Source organism: Paralichthys olivaceus, chromosome 21, assembly GCF_024713975.1.
Source record: "Paralichthys olivaceus isolate ysfri-2021 chromosome 21, ASM2471397v2, whole genome shotgun sequence".
NCBI classification, from domain to species: Eukaryota; Metazoa; Chordata; class Actinopteri; order Pleuronectiformes; family Paralichthyidae; genus Paralichthys; species Paralichthys olivaceus.
In genome coordinates, this window is record NC_091113.1 from 10785887 (window position 1) to 10808868 (window position 22982).

General features: G+C 42.7%; 1 pseudogene; it reads right to left on the reverse strand.

Annotated features, from left to right (window-relative positions):
* Positions 1 to 18162, reverse strand: part of LOC109627140 (SH3 and multiple ankyrin repeat domains protein 1-like) — a 28729-nt pseudogene extending 10567 nt beyond the window's left edge.
* Positions 18163 to 22982: the final 4820 nt, after the last annotated feature.

Genomic DNA, 22982 nt, shown 5'->3' on the forward strand with positions numbered 1-22982 from the left:
CTGATAATGGAAACTTCCAAATTCACCTAAATCGCCGCATTAGCTCTAACCGCCCCTGGCAGCTTTTGCAAGGATACTGCTTTACTGACTCCAGCGCATCAATACCAGTCCTACATGACACGTCAATTTATGTACAAGAACAAGTGGGACAGGGCTCTATTCTCCCGCCACAAACAGCTCCTCTCGCTCAAAGTCTGAAAACTGAGAGCAGGCCAGAAACGGCGATCACTGACATTTGTGATGCAATCTTGTTACGAGACAGTTGGAGTAGTGTATCGCCTGGCCCTGCAAACTCCTTCATTATTCTAATACCATGACTGTGACTTTTGGCCAAGCTGCTTTACAACCCTTCCTCTAATACAGGACTGTTTAAATGGACTCCGCACACAGCCACCTCTCATGACTCATTTCTGGACTCGACTTTCTAACAATGTCAATTCAACCTGGTTCTGTTGGAGAGCCGGGGGCTTGAGCAGAGCTGTATGATTTAACAGGAATTTCAGATATTTATTTTCCTGGGCAGCTCATTTCTGTGTTAGCTTGTGCTCATCAGCGTAACTCGAATTGACACTCCAACTGAAATCAAATCAGAGGATTTGATTTCCTAGAAGGGCTGAACGAGTGAACAGGACAAGTGGCCTGGTCAAAGAGTTGCCTTTATATGCAGTGAAAGCTTGACTGGCAAAACAGTGCAGCAAAAAACCCAGGATATACTCAAGGACGTAATTTCCAATGGACAGTCTGTTTTTATCCCTTCCTCTTATAAATAAGAAGTTGGAATCAAAACAACACTGTGCAACTTTTTAAATGTAAAATAGCAGAAATTATTTTTGATGACTTGTAAAGGGGAGAATGGAGCCAATTTCATTCCTGCTCCTCATGTCCGTTCTTGCTCTATGTAACTTTGGTGAGCAGATAGGATCTCCTGTGAGAAGTGCGGAACTGACTGATAGTCAAAGTGCCAAAGTGAAGATCAGATAAAAACACTCAGAAGTCACGTAACACCAGGGTCTATCTCCAATACACAACGATAAAACTTTCAAACTATGAAGGGATTCTAAACAGAGATTGACGTATTTGTTACAAGAGCAGCTCTTCTAGGGATCATGGGTAATATCCACTGTTCAGTTGTGTTTCAGTTCAGTGAGTTGTACTACGCAGAGCTCCAGGCAAAACACTGACAGGATTTTTTCAACAGGAAAACCACTTCTTGCTCAGACACGGAGGCCAACAGAATTAACCACCACATGTGCCTGCAGGGGGAGCTGTTGCTCAATTACATAGCATTGCTTGAAATGTGTCAGGCATCGCTCTTACTCCTTGAGTCCACACACACAAATTCCGCCTCCTCTGTTTGAGTCAGCTGATCCGAAAACCAAAACTGTGGCACTAAATTGAACCTTAATGTTTCTAAACCCAATGTAAACACAATGATTTGATTTGCAGCCTGGCAGCCTCTCGTCAGGGTAACTCGGCCATGAAACCACTTAGTAAAACATAAATCAAAGTATCGTTTAAAATTACCAATGTGTTGTTTCGTTTTGGGGTTTCTGGCAGCATACACCATCACTCCAACTTCATTTTGCCTCACCACTTCTGAAACTTGACCAACGCATATACTGATGCTAAAATAACATAATAACAGTGAAAAATTATTCTGCACTGTCTCTTACAGTACAGCAGCAGTGAGTTCTTGAGTATTTAATGCAACAGAACATCAATAAACAAAGTTTGGTTGTGGAGTCACCGAGCTACAGCGGAGTCACGAGCCTTGGCCTACAGGCCTGAACATCCAGACTTCGACACCAAGCCGCAACTTTAGCACTGAACAGATGATCGCTAGTTTCCCCTACTGAGGTCCATCCCTTGTGTGTTCTCCATCAATGTTACTGTTTCGCCAACGCACAGCCGCCTTCCAGCCATCTGCTCCTCACACCTCATTCCTTTTTCTCTCACCCTGTCCTCCATCATGCTTTCCCTTTCTGAGGATCAAAGTAACATCGAGTGGGTGGACGGATCCATCCACTTCTATAAGGGGGAAACATGGCAGGTGGTTCCAAGTTGCTGGTTTGCAGTAATTCACCTGGGTTACTTAGTATACATGAAAGTGCTCCTCTGTCACCACATTAATCACTGTGGCCAATTAGAAACATAAAAAAGCACAAACGTGCCTGTTTAATCTCTGTTGGCTGGTAGGAGCCGCTCGCTCTGAGCTGGCTGCAATGGAGCTGTAAGCCTACTAGAGAACAGAGTTATTATGTACCCTACTGAGTCATCCTCTCTTCTAGCTACAATTACTGAGAAAAAAGGCAACTTTTTAACCATTCACCTGCTGAACGCACATGAAGAGAGACTGGTTATGTGGGGACAATACCCAGACACCTCAAGTGACAGATGTTAGTGTGGATGGAGAGACAGATGAAGGGCGCATACACACACATACTGTACGTACAGGAGACATACTCCCACAGCAATCAAGCACTATGACGTATACACTGGAAAACCAGATATAGATGTTATTCACTGCATACAATCCCATGCACACACAAATGTAATTGCAAATGCATGCGGACACACGCACACACACACACACACACACACACACACATGCACAGAAATGACAGGTACCTCAAAAGGAACTGACAAACTGCACTCTTACCACTTGATTCATTCACATACATCCTTCTGTACAGTCAAAATACCTCACATTTTTAATGACACACATATATGAAAAAATATGGGATGTGACAGCAGCATTTTTAAAGCAACAGCGATAAATGGGAAGTCCTGGTGAATGAAAAATATCTGCTTAAAGAAATCATGACTCAAAGAGAATGAAATACACCCACACTGTCTGACTGAAATGCATCAATATGTGCTCTCTTTCACGCACTGACACACACACACACACACTCAGAAACACACCGGAGGAAGACACAGAAATAAACATGCTGCAGAGTCTCCATTCAATAGCCACTTCCGTCCCTCAGATATTCACACGCACAAGGAAAAAATACAGAATTAAGACAGACACTCAAGAGACACACGCACGCACAGAATAGATAGCTTATTAGTCTGTCTTTGAAAAGGCACGGCCTCTCAATAGCATCATCTACCTCTCCCCTCTCTCCATTGTCCTCTCCTCACATCCATAGCCAGCCAATGAATGAGGAAACAGCCGCTACCTGTAAATGAACCACACGCTCCTGTTTCTGGGGCCCAGTGACGGCCACGAAGAAGAGAGGGAGAGAGAGAAATCTCTCTCTCCGCATCCCCCCATTGCCATGTCCCCCCCTCCTCTATCTCGCGCGCTCTCCACCACCTCCCTCCTCTCTCCTCCCAGCCTCCCTCCTCCTCACGGTCTTCCAGCGAGAGCTCAGCTGAAGAGAGCCGCGAGAGTGGAGGAGAGAGGTGGGGAACGAGAGAGGATGGAGAGAATGTGCTGCTGTGCACCCTGCATGCATCAGACAAGGGGAAGACAATGCTAAAGGAGAAGAGAGTGCAAGAGAGAGACAGGGAAGACCAGCGGTTATCACAACAGGGGGGACATGTACTGTGTAGTGTGTGTGTGATGGTGGACGACAGGGAGAAGGTTTGGTTGCAACATTGGGGAGATAGGGAGATGAATTTGAGGGGTGGGGATGCGGGGGATGGGTATAGATGTAAGGCGAGAGAGAGAGAGAGCACATCCACTGACTGGTGTATCAGATATACTAACAGCTGATTTCCACCCAGGATTTACTCTCTCTCTCTCTCTCACACACACACACACAGAGACACACACACTGGCTAACTTTCATCTCGCCCCCTCCTCTTCTCTAAAGCAGATCTGTCATCACCACACAGGCTAACAAACACTCTGCCGCTCTCTGTCTCTCTCTGAAATAGTAATTGACATTCTCCCAAATGCCGAGCTGCAGCGAGGGAACATGCACCAGATCACCTTGCTCTTAATTGAGCACCACTTCACCACAGTGCTGCAATTACGCTCTGCCAACTTAACACAGGTAATACAACCCCAGTGGCCACTATTTCCATTTAGAAGGCAAGCGCAGCTGCATTAAGGCAAATTCCTTTTCTGAATGACAGTGAGAGCTGCTCAGCTCAAGGGTAATGCCAGTGACAGCATGTGAGAGGCTGAAAAACCCTCGGGTGGCAACTGCAAAGTCCTTCTCAGTAGCCATGGGATATAACCAGTGCCTGCTGCTTCAGCCTCCACATGACTCATCAGGAGAGTGATGTATGTACATGAAAAGATGCATGCACATTAACACTCGGACAAGCATGCATAATATGCAACAGCACCTGCCCTGGGCTGGGCTGAGCTGCGGCTTTCGACGGATGTCATTGAGGAGAGAACCCCATCCCAACCTTTCATTAAGCCATTATTGTGCTCAGTGTAAACAAGCGACATGACAAGAGAGGAGAGGAGAGGGAGGAAAATGAATGGAAGTGACAAGTGTGTTTGTCTGGTGGAGCCAAAAGGGGGGGAAGAGCCGCAAATGACATGGCTGCTGTCTGTTAATGCTTTCTGCAGCGACATGCTCACAAAGCAAAACAATAGAGAACGGGCGCTTTTCATGATCAGCTCAAATCAGATGCATAGAGCGCAGAGGAAGACATGAAAGCAAGTGAAACGAGTGTCCACACATGAACACACATGAACACACAACACACACATACACACAGCTCCTCATACCCACAAAACAACTGTGTGTCATCTACTTCAATCACCTTGAGGCCTCACAATCTTAGCTCACAGCTCAGTTGCTGCCCACACTAACAATCTACATCAGTGGCTGCAGCCAATCAGGTTTATCCTGTTTTTTTATTATGATATTTGTCTAAACTCTCAACTGATGTGGCTGTCAAATCATTCTCTGGTTTCTCCGGCCATCTCCCACAGTCCAAAGACATGCAGATTGCTGTTAGGTTAACTGGAGACTTTACATTTGTGTGGATGTGAGCGTGAATGGTTGTTTGTCTCTTTACGTCAACCGTGCAAAGCACTGGTGATCTGTACACGTTGTACCCCACCTTTCGCCCAATGTCAGCTATAGGACTGGCTCCACCCCTCCCAGGGACCCAAGGATGAGCGATATAGGTAATAGAAGGATGGAAGGATGTATGGATGGATGGATGGATGGATGTAACGGTTCAGGGTTTTGGCTGTCACAAAATACATTGGATCACATTGTGGACAATTCTAAACACAACAGAGGAGACAAACACAATCACCTCCACATTTACACTTTACTAGCACTTTTTCAAGATTTTCTTCCTTGTCCCCTACACCAGGTTGAAAGCCTCGTATCAAAACTGTCCTTACCTGGGGCCGTCAGTGCCGTCGTAAGCTCCAACAGTGACGTTTCGGAAAAGCTTCCTCTTGGCTTTCTCACTACGCGTCTCTGCAAGACACACGGAGGCAAAGCATATGCTGGATTCAAACTTTACCTTCCGTTATGACACGTCTCCATCTTTTTATAGGAGTGCCGTGTTTTCAGCACAGGCCTCAAGTGAATCCAATGTATTTACACCTTGTTTTTGTGTCTGTAAACGTTGTGACATATGGTTTTCTTGCTGCGTGAAGGATACAGCTGTGACAATATGAGAAAATGGAATGCCTGAGCTGTACATGTGCCACTGTCTGCTGTGATAAAATGCCTGCTGGTAAACATGAGTGTGACATGCTGGGTGTTACAGTGACTTAAAGGATAATGCCAGCCTGAGGGAGTATGTAACCCATTTTCCTGTGCGTCCCTTCACCAATCTATGAGCTATTTAAACAAATACTATACATCTTAACCCATCTCTTGATATCGTAAACAATATGAGAGCAATCACAAATATGTCACTAAATGATTTCTTTTATTTAATAAACAAGACTCAAACTGTTGGTCAGCTACAGCTTATCTCAGAATATTACCACAAAACAGAAAGGATTTTATAAAACCGCTCATACATTTGCCATGAAGAGATTCATATTTTAGAATAACATCATGACATGACGCTCCCACTGGATCCATCTTACCTGATCGATTGTCTCTGGTGAGAGCCGCCACCTCTTCCACACAGTCTGAGGGAAACCAGCCAGTGCGACCTTTCACTGTTCCCTCCCAGTATCCCCCCTCTCCCACACTTAATACTGAGGCAGATACACAGACAGATAAACAGATAAAGGACAAAGTTAGATGAATAGAATATAATCTGGGAAGTACATCCTGTGTCTCTTACTCTCTCACTGTTATACGTCTTTCTTCCAACTCTCCTAGTTTGTCTTTATTAACCTGTTTTATAATAACGTTGTACGATCCACTGAGAGGCCCCGGAACACGTATTGCTTTGTGATGACTGGATGCTGGTTCTTCTCATTTCTCTTGTTTGCTATCCTCTCTTCCCTCATGTACGTCTTCTCCTGGTTGATGTTTTACAGAGTTTATCAATCTGCACTGCAGCTGCACTTTTGTAAAATTTCACCAAATTAGGAAACGTTTAGTAAGTAAAATAGACAACTCTTGCATGGTTGTGTGAACTGTCGTGACTGATAAAAAGCTTAAAGAGATACTGTACACTTAAATTTATTACATTTATTGCCACATTTATAAAAACAAATCTGCATTTATGGGCTGAACATGAATCACAACATAGTGTTTCAAACCATCTTGGACCTTGCAGGCCCAGTGATTATGCAGAGTCAATCGTTTGACCTCGCTACGTCTTAAAATTTATATGTATTTGAAAAAGTAAACACCCTTTAATCAAATATTGGCAGCCCCCAGTTACCAGCGACTGCTCGTGAGTGGGAATCTAGAAAACTGAGCTTTGCTGAAACTAAACCCTGAAAACCACCATAGTGTCCGTCTTTCAGAGACGTCCCTCATCCTCTCCTGTCTCTTGCCTGTCTCGCACACACTCTTTAAAATTGTGGCTGAGGTATGCCAGTAGTTCGAACAGCTTGAGACAGCCTTGGTCTTAGCCGTCGGGGAACAGTAGGGGCAAGAAGATATCTACTTCACGAAAGTGTGTGTGCTGCTACTGGAGTCGTATTTCATAACCAGAGAACCTAAATAACTTTGATTTATCAAGCTTATTGGTATGTTGTTTGTGTGTGTGTGTGTGTGTGTCTGTGTGTGTGTCTGTGTGTGTGTGTCTGTGTGTGTGTGTGTGTGTGTCTGTGTGTCTGTGTGTGTGTGTGTGTGTTGAGAGGATAAAGTTTTATGATGATTTAAAACATAATGCATTTATTATCTCTATGTCATAGTCTGTCCATAATTTGTTGCATCCGTCACTTCCAATAACTTTTCCTGAAAGACTTTAAACAACTGTGTTGAATGAATACAATCAAAAACTGTTTACTTCTCTACGTGAGCAGCACCAGTGGTTACTGGCAATAACTTAGATTTCCTCTGGCCAGCCTCGGCCTCCAACATATGGGGTATATGTCGGAGGCCAAGGCTGCTCAGGAGGAATATACACTGAAAAGTAAAAATCAAATATATGGCTCCTACAATAACAATATGATCACAATTCTGTTTACATCTTGTGGAGATGAGTTCCCTCATATTTCACCATTTGTTGATTTGGCTCCATCTCACCTTTAACTTTATCCCCTTTGCTGAGTGAGAGCTCCCTGTCTCCACCAGCAGAGTGGGCACGTGTGGCCACATACATCCGCCCTGGCACCGCACTGTACATACGCTTTATGTGACCTCCCCCGCTGCCCGCTGAGGTCGCTCTATGGAGGGAGAACAAGAGAGAAAACTGTCAGATTAGACCTTGTCACACACTGTGGAAAACACAAGCAAGACAAAGAGGGATGACATGCAGCTTGTCAAGCATGTTGAGTCTTACTCATCAGTCTCAGCAACAGGGAGCGAGCATGCTGCAGTCGTGTATTTACTGAGAGTCTGGCATTTGGTGCATATCAGGTATGTAGAAAGTACCAACATTATGCTTTGTGCTGCAAGTACAGACTCAGGTCTTTTTTTTCAGGCGGATGTATATCTCTACATTTCTGTTGCCTCACAGAACAACAACGTCCACTGACACCACACCTAAAATATGTAACTAGCAGTTAAAAATAGTGCATAACCATGCAGCTGAGACACAAATAGTAATTTCTCTGCATACAGCTGAGGGTAACTGGAAATTAGCGACGCCCTGTTAGTGGATGTCCTCATAAGACCTGGTTGAGAAAGATCCCACCATGTTCCCTCTCTTTATGTTGACAAAACATTAAATGGTCGGTATTTATACAGCACTTTTCTAGTTTTGATGACCACTCAAAGTGCTTTACTGTACAGTTCACACTTTCATTCAGTGCAATTATGTGCAGCACTTTCTCCATCACACTCTGCCGGCCCAGACATCAGGGGTAAGTTGGGGTGTAATATCTTGCCCAACGACACTTGGCAAGCGGAAAGGAGGAGACTGGGATGAAACTGCCGACCCTCTAGTTAGTGGAGGATCCGCTCTATCTCTTGAGCCATTAGCTGCTTTCCTGCCAGCTCTCTAGTTAAAAAGTCTGGAGAATGTCCCAATGTGAGAAAACAGCAGGAGATCTTCCGGAGGATTCATTGCGAGCGAGTGGGCGTGTTGAGAACATTTCTATCACACAACAGATCTCCACCTGCTGCACCACCTCTCACCTGAATGCTCTGGACATTTCTGTATGGTTGTGAAAGTGTCTGACCGGAGAATCTCCTGCTGAATTGGTCATGTGTGAAAGGCAAACTCTGGAGAAAGTCCAGACCCCATTGTGTGGAGTTCCTGTCTGAAAACGACCTGTCCTCTCCCCACGGCTTACTTACCCTTGTCTACCTCGCGGCTGCCGGTGCCTCTCCTCCGTGTCACTTTGGCCTCCTCTCCCTCTGGATGGGGAGCGGGTACGAGTTCTAGGGCTGCTGGAGCTTCTCATGCCTATGGAGGCCCTGCGCTGGCCCTGCAGAAACACACCCATAAATGACAGAGTGTCAAAAGCTGATCTATCGTTACTGTAAGAGCCTGAGAAGCGATGCATTGTCAGTAATCATATCTAAGAGCAATCAGTGGGTGACCATGAATCTAATGGTCTTCAGTACCTGTCCCGGGTTGGGATTGGTTGCAGCCTTGTTGGGGAGGGCCAGAGGGTCAGACTGGGTCATGGTGTTATCACTGTTAGCACGCAGTAGGTGGTGGGAATGGAGCGAGGGGAGTGGTAGTGTGTGGGCGCTGTCTTTTCTTTTGGGAACATACTTTGGCGATTCCAAAAAGGGCACTGGACATGGAGGTGTGACGGTGAGGTTTACAGTGAGGGGTCAGAGGTGAGGAAGGGGAGCAGGGAGGATGTGACAGGATGAAATGGAGGGAGAAACAAGGTAGATCATTAAGGGGAAAAAGGAGATCATAAAGGGGGGGGGGAGGCAAGTGCTGGGATTTTTAAAGATTTCAATATTTAATAGCTCCTTCAGAAGAGGAATTCTGGCTTGAATTCTTACCTACGTCAGTATCTTTGTGGTTTTTGATGATTTCCCCGAGTTCAAAGTGACCAGACATTACAGCTAGCTGCAAACAGAGAAAACTAAATAAAGTATATAGTTAACGTGGCCTCTCTCTACAACAGGAGAGTTGGTCAAAAGCACTTAAATTAAAACATCAGTTTGCCAATTTGATTAAAATTCCAAACTGTATTCTCAGTAATAATAATAATAATCGTGAAAACATTTACCTGAAAGGGGGTCTGACCATGTTTGTTCTTTGCCTCCCTGTTTGCTCCCCGGTACAGAAGAACGCGGACACAGCTCTCCTGATAATTCACAGAGGGAAAGTGATTGGTTAGCACACTTAGAAGAAACAGCAGTAATTATTATGGTAATGATAGTTTAATATAAGGGATCTATTTCTATACTCGCCTTGTTGTACAGGGCAGAAATGTGAAGTGCAGTGTTCCCTGAGGCATTTTGAGAAGTGGTGTCTGCCCCATAAAACAGCAGATGCTCCAAGTGCTGGGCAAAGCCATTCTGGCAGGCCTGTAATGTCAAGGGTGTGATAGAAATATCCACAAATTATCATTGTTATTAAGTATGGAAGGAGGAAGGTGGGTGGGGGTTACATAGGGCAGTATAGTCCAAGAGAATTAGGGAGATAAAGAGAGGAAAAGAAAAAAAAAGATTTTGTAAAGGAGATAAGAGAAAGACAAGGACATATTGTCTCTTGCATCCACATTTAGATCCATAATTACTCTTACAGGAAAAACAGGTCAGAGCCACTTACCATGGAGGAAAAGAAAGGAAACAAAAAACATTCAAACAACAGAAACTAGCGATCAGCAGCCTGAGAGGTTTCCTCATATCCCTCTGCAGGGACTAAAATATCACATCATACGTACAAAGTAAAGAAAGAAAACCAAAATAAAATACCATGACAACCGGCTCTCAGCAGAAACGCAAATTTACCATAATGTCACAGAGACATGGTGGAGGCAATGCACCCATATCTACAGTAAGAAAGAGATAATAATACAATGCTCTTTCTGAACTGGACTCAGCTCAAGATAAGAAAGATTTGAACAGTTAGGGAAACTATGTGGTCATCTCATCCACGACTGTTTAGTGACATTTTTTAATCATATCATGAATCTCAGTGAGAGGCTGATATGGATGGAGAGATGGTGGGATGAAGGGTACCTTATGTATTTCTTCCATTCCAAACTCCTCTTCATCCCTGTGCTATGGACAGAGAGAGGGAGGGGAGGAGACAGAGGGAATGGAGAGACGGGTGAGGAAGGCCAAGAGGATAGGGGTGTGAGAAAATGCTGAGAAAGAAACTGAGGGTGGCACGACGTGAACGACAGCGATAAGAAACATTGGTGCATTGCTCAAGTTTACATGAAGAAACACAAAGACCAAAGATGTTTAATGTGACAATACAAGGACAGACAGGACGGTGGAGAGATGGTAGAGGGGATATATATATAATATAGATAAAATATATAAAATATGGAGAGAGACAGAGAGATAGAGGGACATAGAGTAAGCAAGATAGAGATAAAGAGAGAGATAGAGAGAGATAAAGATGATGAGTGAGACAGACAGAGACAAAAAGACAGATAGATAGATAGACACAGACAGACAGATAGATATGTCCATTACCTGATGGGACTCGTCCCAGCCATTCTCATCCCTTGTCCCCAGCCTCGCTCTGTAGTAGAGCAAGGTCTCACAGCAGGACGTGTCGCCCCCTGTCAGCACAGTGTGGTACAGCGGGGTCAGGCCACAGCGGTCTTTGTAGTCAGGAGACGCTCCTAGGGACAAGAGAGCCTGGCAAGAGGAGGAGAGAGAACTTATAACTTTGTTCAGTGTGTGTGTGTGTGTGTGTGTGTGTGTGTGTGTGTGTGTGTGTGTGTGTGTGTGTGTGTGTGTGTGTATGTGTGTGTTCTTTCTGTAATGGGACACAGTAGGAAATGAAAAGATGATTGCTGTATATAGTGGGGTCTTATTCTAGTCCTCATGATGATGCTGACCAACACAATCACAAAGTTTTACTGATATATACGTCAGTTGAATATATATTAAATAGCTTGAAATCAGTCCTTACCAGCAGCCCAGCGTGATTTTGAGCCCTCGCAGCTTTATGCACTGGTGTCAAGCCGTCTCTGCTTCTAAAGTCCAAATGAGCACCGCCCTGAACCAGCACCTTGATGCCCTCCACTGGCAGACCAGACTGCACCGCCACCGACAGCGGGGTCTCTGACCAATGGAGGAGTGATAGGGGTTAAGGAGGGATGGCAGGTAGAAAGGTGAAAAACCATCCTGGGATATTCTCATGGTATTCGAAATCACTCAATATCACAACCTAATTCATTTGAAAGCAAAGAATAAATCTTTCTATTATGAATCCATAGTGAGATGTTGTACAAAACGTTATGTGACAAACTCACCTCCGGTGTCAGGGTCATGAAAATTTGGATCAAGACCTTTTTCAAGGACTTTTGCTATTTTCTCCGTTGCCCCAGTCTGAATATAATCCAGGAACTTCTTCAGACTGGCCTGGGAGTTGTGCAGAGGAAGGAGATGGATGCCAGTTAGAGGAAATGAAAGGTTTACAGCAGTAATGTCTCATAGAGAAAAGAAGAAATACCTTTGTGCTGAGCTTTCCAAGAGCCTTTTCATCCAGGTTGGTCTGTTTATAAACTCTGGTTTTGTACCTAAACTGAGGAGTAGAAAAAGATCTGTGTGGAAACTGTGAATAATCCATCTGCAACACAGTTTATCAGTGAAGGTGTAAAAAGAGGAAAATAAGAGAAGAGATCATTGTGCTGTAACTCTGTGGTTCAGATGGTGTTAAAGAATATAAACATTGTCTTTTCTTAAAAGAACAGAAGTCAGGCTGGGGATTAGTTTTAGAGCAAATAATTCTCAACTTTTCATTTTAAAAAATGCGTCTTTAAAACAAATAGCATTGTTTCTCTTGTTAATTGCGGCTGTACTCTAAACTGTTTCCCGAAATGTCGATATAAAAATATAAATTGGGTGCATGGAAGCAAAAAAGACCAACACAGTAAAAGAGAGTTAATGTTGATCATTCATTCGAATAATGATTAAATACTTTTTTACAAACTAGCACCTAGAGCAGTTCTCTTTTAATAACAGCAAATATCAAACTGCATAGTATTAAAATATAATCACTACAGGCATATGGTGTATTTGTTTCAATATTTGATTTTTTTGCTGATTGTTTCATTTACAGGCAGCAGAGTGTTTTCATATATGTGGTGTTACATCAGTGGCTATCTAAAAGTTTTAGATTCAGATGACCCTGAGAATAACGGTGTCAGAGACAATATAGAGACAAAGGGATAGCGATTTGGAAAAAACAAAACAAATCAATGACTTGTACATGTCGCAATTCTTCCTGTGTTGCTGTCAATTGATCTCAATGCAACGGATGTTGTTACTTAGTCACAATCTCTAATAACATATTTTCTTATTTGCAGTTTTAATTTTTAGTAACAATCATGGATCAAATATGCTGTTTTTAAATTCTAGCTGTCATCTTAAGACCCCTTCTCCATATCTGGTGACCACCCACTTAAAACACTGGCCTAAACAACTGTCTAGAGAACCATACTTCAACTGAGGTCAGGTGAGTTTACCTTCTCCTCCTTTCTAAATACTAGGTGTCAATGAAAACCACCTATCTGCATGTGGGATCTCCACATCTTTACTGCAGTGTGATGACAAACCAGTAAACTGCAGAGGAGCTGGGAGGTGAGAGGAGAGAACTAAGTTACTGCTGAACTGAAGCACACACTGCACCTCAGAGCGGCAGCGTTTTTGCAGCATCAGCTCTGTCAGGATAAAGGAAATAAACGTGTGTATCGGAATGAAATAAGTTTAACGTGTTCATTGGTATGTTGTGGTACACACTAAGAACTAACAGTGTGGAGAAACCACTCGCCCAGTGAATGTGCACTGAGCTGGCTTTATAAAAACGGCATTACTGGTGTTATAAATACATCCACTCCTTGCGCTGCGAGATACATTCTGCTGTGGAGTGGAATCCAGTTACGAGGCCTCATCAGAACACACACATGTCCTCATCTGGAACCTTGTCAAGAATGCAAACACTGTGGTTTGATGCCAAACCCTGAGAGCAAGGATATACGGTTTCAGCCCCACCCAGCAGCACTCAACATTTACAGCAGCTGGACCAGCAGGGGGCGCTGTGAGATAATCAAATCACAGCATGAAACGTCTCACTGATCCCTCCAACAACCCACATCCCAAACAGTGAAGAAAAATAATATCAGTGTTACATAACGAATGTTATCAAATCAACAAGCGTATTATTTTTTGTTTTTAGATGATGCACAGTAGTAAACAATACACTGAATATTTTATAGAATGATTTTTTTGAGTTGGTTATATTTGGTTTAAATGTGACAAACTTTAGACCCCCACTAATATTTCATATTAGGAAATAAAATATCTTAAGTATATAATTTAACAACTTTCCCACCCGTTCCATCCCCATACCTCCAGGTAAGGCACGCCTTTCTCAAAGGACTGGGAGTAGTCTCGCAGGGCCCGCTCCTCCTCCAGGAACTTGGCATCCCGTCCGTCTCCAGCTGGCTGGAAGAGGCCATAGTTGTAGACGTCCCACAGCGACTCGCTGAGAGATAAGACGATCTGCTGCTTGGCGCTCCACACCGTGCAGTCCTGGTCAAACTGGAGACACCTCTGACAGAAGCCAGAAATTTTAATGGTTTAGAAGAATTATAGCTTTCTGGAGGCCACGCAGGAAATCTAAATGATTGATTCCTCTGAGGAAGAAAACAAAAGCAGAAAAAGGTGGTTCTATAGTGCAGAGGCAGGGAGGTGCAAGATGAATTCAATTGCATATTTCAGCAATAATTGATACAACAGATGTAATAGTAACAGTTATATAAAACCATCCAAGTGCAATAATATCTCTTTTGATTTTCCTCGAGGTGATAATGACAGATTAGCAGCAGCACCATTTGCAGCAGGTTTAAAGAACCATGGGAAACGCTGCCACATGACTGCTTGCAGGTGATTAGTTCTTCAGGGATACTGACGTCATCATGACATAATTTATTCCAAACAATGATGCATGATTGGTTGATGTAAATGAGCTTTAGATCATGAGCCTTGTTGGTTGCAATAGTTAATGCATTACTTTACTACATGACGTCATAATCTGACATCATGAAGACGTCATTCCTACCATATGATCATTTATTTAGATTTATAACCTTTAGGTCATGTCTGTAGTCTTTTTCTGACTTCTTCAAGATGTGACTTATTACATAATATCATCTGTGGAGAATAATTCAACCTAATTCTCAGATTGTCTCTGGATTCTTATTATTTGCAGAGATGTATGTTTTTTTTCGAGCTGCTACTTTTATTGAAGTAACAGGTCTGAATACTTGCTAGCTTACTAGCAGAGGTGCCAGGCTTCATCAGCCTCCCTCTGTCTTGTTTTGATCTCTTTCTCCCTCTCTGATCTCAGAAAGAAAATCAGACTGTTTCTGTCTCCAACAGCAGAAGTTTTTATCATTACGACAACAGCTTTTTTTAATGGCCAAGTTTGTCTGTGTAAACATGTGCATGTATATATTTATGTGCCTCAATAAGTAATATGTTGTTGCACTTTATTATTATGGATTAATAATGTAGAATGACGGTTTTAACATCAGCTGGTGAGTGATGAATGCATGAGAGTGTGCTGTGTGCAGAATATGAATGCATTACTTGTTAATAATTGATCACCTGCCACATCAGTGGAGAGATGACTTATATGCTTTCCTTATAGTCTGTGCCGACACTGGGGTCTAACTCTGACTTATTTACACACCATCATTTCTCTTTTACCCTGAATGAAGAACGATTCTATACTGGGATAAATATTGTATGTCACTGTTTGGAGAGAAAACCCTCTTTGCCTCGTACTGTTGTTTGTGTGTGTGTGTGTGTGTGTGTGAGAAAAAATGCCATGGCTGTATTATGTGCATGCCTAACCAGATTTCACGGTGATTTGTGCGCTGCCCATTCACTCATATTATTCCATTTCCACAGGAAGACAATCTTTTTCCTTTTCTTATTAGAGTCTGGAGCTGCAGGACAGAGCTGGAGTGGGTCTTAACAACGGGGCTGAGGAGTCTCTATGAGATGTACACATCAATGCTAAGGTTCCATTTCAGAGCACTGTAAGTAAAATTGCACAGCTCAGCACACTTCCATGTCCCTCTGCTCCCCTCGAGCCCCCGCCCCCCTCAATAGTTTGCACAGTTTGATAGTGTAGCCAACTCTATTGGCATGGCAACCGGTTCATTAGTGGAGGCAGGCACCCGTTGCCGTAGCAATGTCTTGGTGGTCCCTGGGAGGTAAACCACATGACCATATATAACTGAGTTGTAAAGAACGTGTGTGTCTGTGTGTGTGTGTGTGTAAGACAGAGAGTGCCTAATCCCTGAGAGAGATGTCTAATGTAATATATGCTGTGTATTACAGTGAAACTCCTCTAGCCATCATTCTCTTTTATACAATTAAGGGTTTCCTGAGATCTTTCTGCCAACACTTCTTATAACGTTTTGTATTAACGTGCACTGTAAATCTCCCACTTTGTTAATTTGCTCCCAACTTGCTCTTCCTAGCATCTGTCTCCACTCTCACCCTCTTTAACTCTCTCCCAACATGTCCTTCCCTCTTGACGTTTCCCTTTAATTTGACTCAATAATATTTCCGGTCCACAGAATGAGGTGCTGAATGTTTGTCAGCGGTGTGCTGAGCTGAACCCCGACGCCTGCGGCTGACGGAGCCCAATGAGCAACACAGATGCCTTCCATATATTCCAGAGCAACTCACTCTCCCCAAACTCATTAAAAACCTATTAGATAATTAGCAATTACTGTTACATTGAGGGCAGATTAGCTGACATGTAGAGCAGTCAGCATGGTCAGGGAGTTGAAAATGCAGAAGGGAAGATTCTGCGGGGGGGGGGTTTGAAGTTGGGTACCCATTCTCACCTGGATGTGTGGGCTGGCCAATTCTCACCTGCCGCCACCGCTCAGCTGAAAGCAGCTGTAAGTGTGAATTGATGCCAACTTCAGTTTTGGAAACGAATTATGACCATACATGACCGAAACATGGTGGTGTTGACGGAATAATGTACGTCTGGCCTCACAGGTTACGCAACCCGAGCGCTGTATTTTTCCTTCAGGGACATATCCCTGGGCTTGTGGGACTACTGGAGTGAAAAAGGCTTTGAAACAAGAGACGTGCTCGTACAGTCGTGCACACTATTTGGCTAATGCACAACAATGTATGCATGGCGTACCCCCCAAGTACTTTTCAGAAACTAATTTCAAACAGATGTGGAGTCAACACTGCAGCTATAAAACTGAATAATGTTTTCATTTAGAGCTGCAAAATGAACTGGGTTTGGAGTGGAAACAGTTGTGAATCATTTTAGCGTCCATTAGAGGGACAGAAGGTTTAAAAACAAAGGGAAGGAAGGCGTTGAAAAACATATGATGAACACAGCAACCAAGAGCCTGAGGCCTCACTTAGAGAATAAGGTGACCAAGGTTGTGCTCTTATCTCTGTTAACAATTTTTTTCATTAGCACAAATCCATCTTGTATTTCTAAAAAATAGAATTCCTGAGTTTACAAAAAAATCCAAATGAAAACCAATGCATCACTAAAATAATAAGTTTAGATATGTCCATATAACATTACAATCACTCAGGGTTATTGCCTTGATGCTGTGAATTAGTCTGATATCTACACTGTATATGTGTATTACCTTTTTCAATGTTTTTTCATGTGAAGCTTTCAGTTCTGAGGCAATAATATCAGAGACACCTCCATGGACGTCTTTGCAAAGAAGTGGTGCCCTGAAGGAGAACTGTTTTACAAAGACCTTTAAACGTTGGATTTTGATTTGATTGTACTTGTACAAGATTTGAACTGCACAACAATGTTTTAGAGTTCTTTACTTTTTTGCTTTGTGGATTTAAAATCTGTTAAGTCTAAAAGGACCTGAGATTGTCATGTGTATGTGTCTATATGCCTTGAGTGTTTTTGCATTGCATTTGGTCATAGGGAGGACATGCACCTACTGTTTGTTTGATGTCTGGAATTCCAACACGAAACACCATCATTGTGAGGAACGTGTCCTCTAGAGGAGCCATCGTGGTCATGCTGCGCTCCATGAGAGCTCGTCTCTTCTGCAGTGCGTTCAGACCTGGGTGGTGAGGCTGCTGATTGGCTGCATTGAAAGGATGCTGCTGCTGCTTATTGGCAGCTTGATGGTGTAACAGAGCTTGATTTGACATGTAACCGATTCCTCGGTGGCCCAGCCTCAGCGGCCTGTCTGCTCTCTGTCTGCCGATCACTATGGCAGCTGGTTTCACCACCTCGCCACCTTTCCCTTCCCAGGATTGTCGTCCTCTCGTCATTTCCTCCTCCTCCAGACCCTCTAACCCTCCATTCTCCGTGTCACGTCCATCTTCCCCGTTAGTGTTTTCTCTTCCCTGCTCCTCTTCCTCCTCCTCATCCTCCCCATCTTTGTCATCCTGACCGGGATAAAAGTGCTCATTATTTCCCAGCATCCTTTGCTGTGCAGGGGTCACTGCAGAGAGGGCTGAGTGACATAGCTGTCATGAAGACAAAACATGACTATCCCATGAGACTGGCCTCATCCTTAGAAACATGCTGTGGAAAACAGGCAGAGAAGGGAGTAACCTTTGGTCATTAAACTCTGGAACATTTCAGTGATAGAGTGAACTTTACAACATTAGAAAAAGACACGTGCAATAATAGAAAAACTAGCCACCGGCAATGCTAATAAGTCCACATGTGTGAATGAGCACAGAGCTGGTCCACATTTTCCATTTAGCTGCTGGGAATGCATCGGGGAATAGCAGGCTGATGAAAGACGGACTATATATAAACTCTGTGAGTTTGCATCACAGGTTCTTTGCAGAAGGGAATGAGTTGGATATGAAATTTAGCTTCGCATGAGGTCAAGATCATTGCTGCTTTGTGATAATGGAGCCGGCCCATGTCTGAGGCACAACCCTGGCCCGACAGCTAAATGTGAGGTCCTAAAAGGAAAAATTCACCCTCAGCTGTCTGTACAGTGTTTACATCATCACCTCTCGATGTTCACTGTGCAGGTGTTGTTTTTAAATGAGCTGTGGGAATGGATCATTGGTTTCTTTCCCTCCAGTCCCTCCACCTGTCTGGAGCATGATGATGTGATTTAGACAGGGTGATACTTTACCCACAATAAAATTGGTTTATTTGTACATGCAAGATCGTGGATTAACAAATAAAAAGCACTTTGATGTTTTGTTGAAGGTGAAGTTAATTCGCCTTCCTCCTCATTTCACACATGCTACAGTGTTTTTTTTTTACTACGCTGTAAGACACTTTCACCTGCAACTGTTGAAGAGTTTGCTTACATTTAATATCCGTAAAGCCTTTGAGCTTCCAGTTGTACTTGGTAAATCCAGGTTACTTGTGAGTCATGGCTGCATGACATCTGATATCTTATCCTTAGACAGCTTTCTCAGTCAGTGTGGGCACCATTCAATTAGTTGACAGGACTTGTTCCAAGAAGCTGGATTATCTGGACAACCTACTTTAACATCAGGCCACTTTCCAGATTTAATGGGATTTGCAGCAAAGGTATCCAGATAACTCCTGCTTCTTGGAAGTCAACTCTAAATGTACTGGCAATGACTCTGTGTCCAGTTGTTGAAACAGTTTGAGAATGTGCCAATTTTAATTTAGTTTGGAGTATGCTGCAAAAGCTGAAATGAGCAGCAGTCGTGCCCCTTAATTAAAATTAAATGTGTTGTGGCTACATGAGCTTCGGGTCAGATGAGGGCTCTCTGGGTGGAAACGTCTTCGATGATCGTGATCGATTGCTTTTTCCTTGAAGAACGTCTGTGTAAAGTCTGTTAAGGGGACCTTGGGGGAAACAAGATTGTTACTATGGATAGTTTTAACGGCTTCGTGCAACATAACTCAACGGATATTATGTGAAAAATATTTTGGCTGACAGTGTCAAGTTCTCTGCATTTTGGCCAGTTATCTGCAGGAAGAAAATAAGTTTGAACCACAAAAACAAGCTGCATCAACAACAGCAATTTGAAACTGTCTTACAGGATGGATTGTTTGAAGACTTCATTGTGCTTCAGATTTGGCATACTGGCGTCTCCATATGTACTGTCCCGGTTTTTCTGTGGTGAAGTCTGGCTACAGGGGCTTTGCCATCATGTAGATCTGGACCATTGCCAACATGATGCCTTAATGATGGCGAATGACGCTGGGAATCTCCCACTCTCTCATTGGCAGTGTGGTGCTCTGAATATAATATGAGTTGACACTCTGAAATAGATGAGTATCTGAAAGCTCAGATGGACAGATGGAACTCATGGAGACAAACTCAAATTAGGACACGTCCAAAATCATTCAATCCCAGATTAGCAACATGCAGTCAATAAATTACTGATAAGATATCAAAGAAAACTGTGTTGATGAAGGTAAATGGACATTATGTGATCTATGACGCTTGATCAATCAACCTCTACTGATGACCAAGGAACATTGACAGGTGTCTGGCACAGCTTACAGTGGCCTGTAATGGAATTAAATAACAATGTACGGATGAATTAGTATTAGTACAAGTCTTAGTATTACTATATCGTAAATTCTGAAACAAGGGGACTGCTGTATTTCTTTTTTGGCTTGAAAACCACATGGCCTTGTCATTGATATTGTCATTTTCATTAATGACATTATTACATCTATAAGTATCACTATTACATTATAATAATAACATCAGGTCTGACAGTGCTATAAAGAGCAGCAACACCAATACAACTGTTCCTGGTCTCGTTCTCTTCTCTCCCCTCTTTTCCACTCACCTCTCCTCTCTCCCCCATTTCTCTCCTCTAACCCTAACCAGTAGAAGCACATGGTCATGCACACTGAGTTTTGTCTGGTTATGTCAGTGGGTTCTCCCTGTTTAAAAGGAAGTGCTTGATTATATTTAATGTATTTGCCAGCTCCACCTCTGGTTGTTGTACGGTTAAAAGTGTGTACTTATTGTATAACGTGGTACATGAAGAGAAATAGTTTCTGTATCAATTTAGGTCACGACTTTGACTAAGGATTTTGGTGATGGATTCAGGAAAAAAATGTTTTGATTGTGATTTATCATCCATGGTTGTTTCACCTACAATGTGTTCATTATTCACATAAAGCAAAAATTAGAGAAAAGAAATATAAATTGCAGAATTGTAGAAACTAAATTATTATTAAACCTTAACTGTTATTCAACCTTTTGGTGAACAACAGGGTTAAGATTGTGTAAGGACCAGGGAAATGGGATCAATCACCACAACGCATTTGTAGCAAGTCAGCGAGTCAGAGAGAGATTGATCTAAATCTGATTTCACAAATTGGTTTGTTCAAAAACAAGACACAACCAAATGATAATGGTTGTTTTATGCAATGGGAAAATACAAAATAACAGTTACTGCACCTATAAAGGCCAAGACCATATCTCAAATGCCATGATATGGTAAAGTCAGCAGTGTTTGAATGATTGATAGGATGAATGCAAAACAGTCCAAGCCTGGTCTGTTCATGTCTCACTGGCTTACAGGAAGTCTGCTAGTTGAGCATTCCTAAGAGGGTTACCACAGCAGGAAGAGGACTGAGCGTGGTTGTTTCCCCTAGATGTTCTGAGAGTGACAGGGTGGGCCACTTCAACACAAACACAATGTCTGTCAGAGCGAGCAAACTGGGGACGACAAGAAGAGGAGAAAACTGACGGATCCTGATAGGAAACTGCAGAAACTTGAGAAAAAAAGAATAAATGAAAAGACTTTAAAAAAGGTGTTTTGGAGAAAGTGTGAGGCTAGAAAGCTATATAAAACTTGTTCATTAAGTTGAAAGAGCTCACTGCCCATCAATAGCCATAAGAGAGCTCAGCTGTGTAAATGGCTTGAAACCCATACTCAGCATACATTAAACCATAGGGGACAATCCATTCTGGCCATTGTGGTTTAGAGAGTCTCACATGCTCAAAATGTCAATAGCTGACAAAACCCTTACATAGTTTCTGGAGATTAACACTATTATTCAAGCACAACAGAAGGGAATAGACTAGGTTGATTTATGACAAAAGTCTCATAAAATATTTAACAACATTGAGTCTGCACCAGGCAAGATAAGGAACGAGGAGGACAGGCCGAGAGCCGACAGGAGCCAACTAATTGGGATGTAAAAGCAAAAGGAGGATACACAAGAGAGAAGACAGGGAGAGTTATAGTTTGCATAAAGCAGAGTAATCAGATTGAGAGGGAAAAGGGAGGAGGGGGTGAGAGGACAGCTGTCGCTGGATGAGGGATGAGACAGGGTTGAGAGCCATAAGCCAAAATATAACAGGTGAGGAAAAACTGTTTGATAATCTTACCAGAATGGCACTTAGTAGAGCGCAAACCTCTGCCCCACAGTTCCTATGTTTATATCTGCAAGGTCCAGGTCTATCTTGTTTGTCCAGACCTTGTAAAATAACAGGAGTGAAAGGTGCCAAAGGTCCAAAATATAGTCTTACCAAAAGAGGTGGTCTCATGGTTCGATATTTCTGACTTTCAGACCAATTGCAGGAAGTTGAGACAGCATTAAACAATAGAAAAAGAAAAAGGTGTGAAAGTGATATGGATGATTGCTTGTAGTCTTTGCCTCCAATGGTATAATGTTTGAATGACGAAAGACAATGTTCATGTAATGTATTGCTATGGTAAGTATACATGACAATGCTAAATGTCATATTATGTTTGAAATTATTACTAAATATAATATTTTTATTGGACACCAACATCCAACAATGTCATACAATATACTTTCCCTGTTGTTATGAGCTTCTAACTCACAACTAAGACAATAATATTTGAAGATTGGAATCGGAGAGTTGCTCTGTTCATGGGAGGCCCATTCAGAAGCTCAGCCTCTGATCATCAGACTCATGGGAAGACCTGAAGAGGATTTCACTCTGGACAGTGAGAAAATAGAGTAAATCCAAGATGAAGAATCAGGGGCTGATTAATCATGATAATGGCGACAGTGATCGATGCCCTTCCTTGAGACATGGAAAGCAAAGAAGGATGGATGGTGATATTTGCAGAGATCCCTGATATCTCTCCTTGCTATCCATCTTTGCCTCCTCTGAGATATTTTCTGTACACCCTTCCTTTTTTGGAAATTGCAGCAATGTTGCAATAATGACTTTGAGGCTCATTTGGCTGCCCTCACTCCTTGGGGTTCCATATAAACAAAACATTACGCCTGTTTTGGGGCAAATAAGTCACACTCAACCTTATTGCATAACAAATTATGAACAATGAACAATTGTGTCTTTAGCATGTCACCCCTGATTTATTGTATTTATGTCTCCT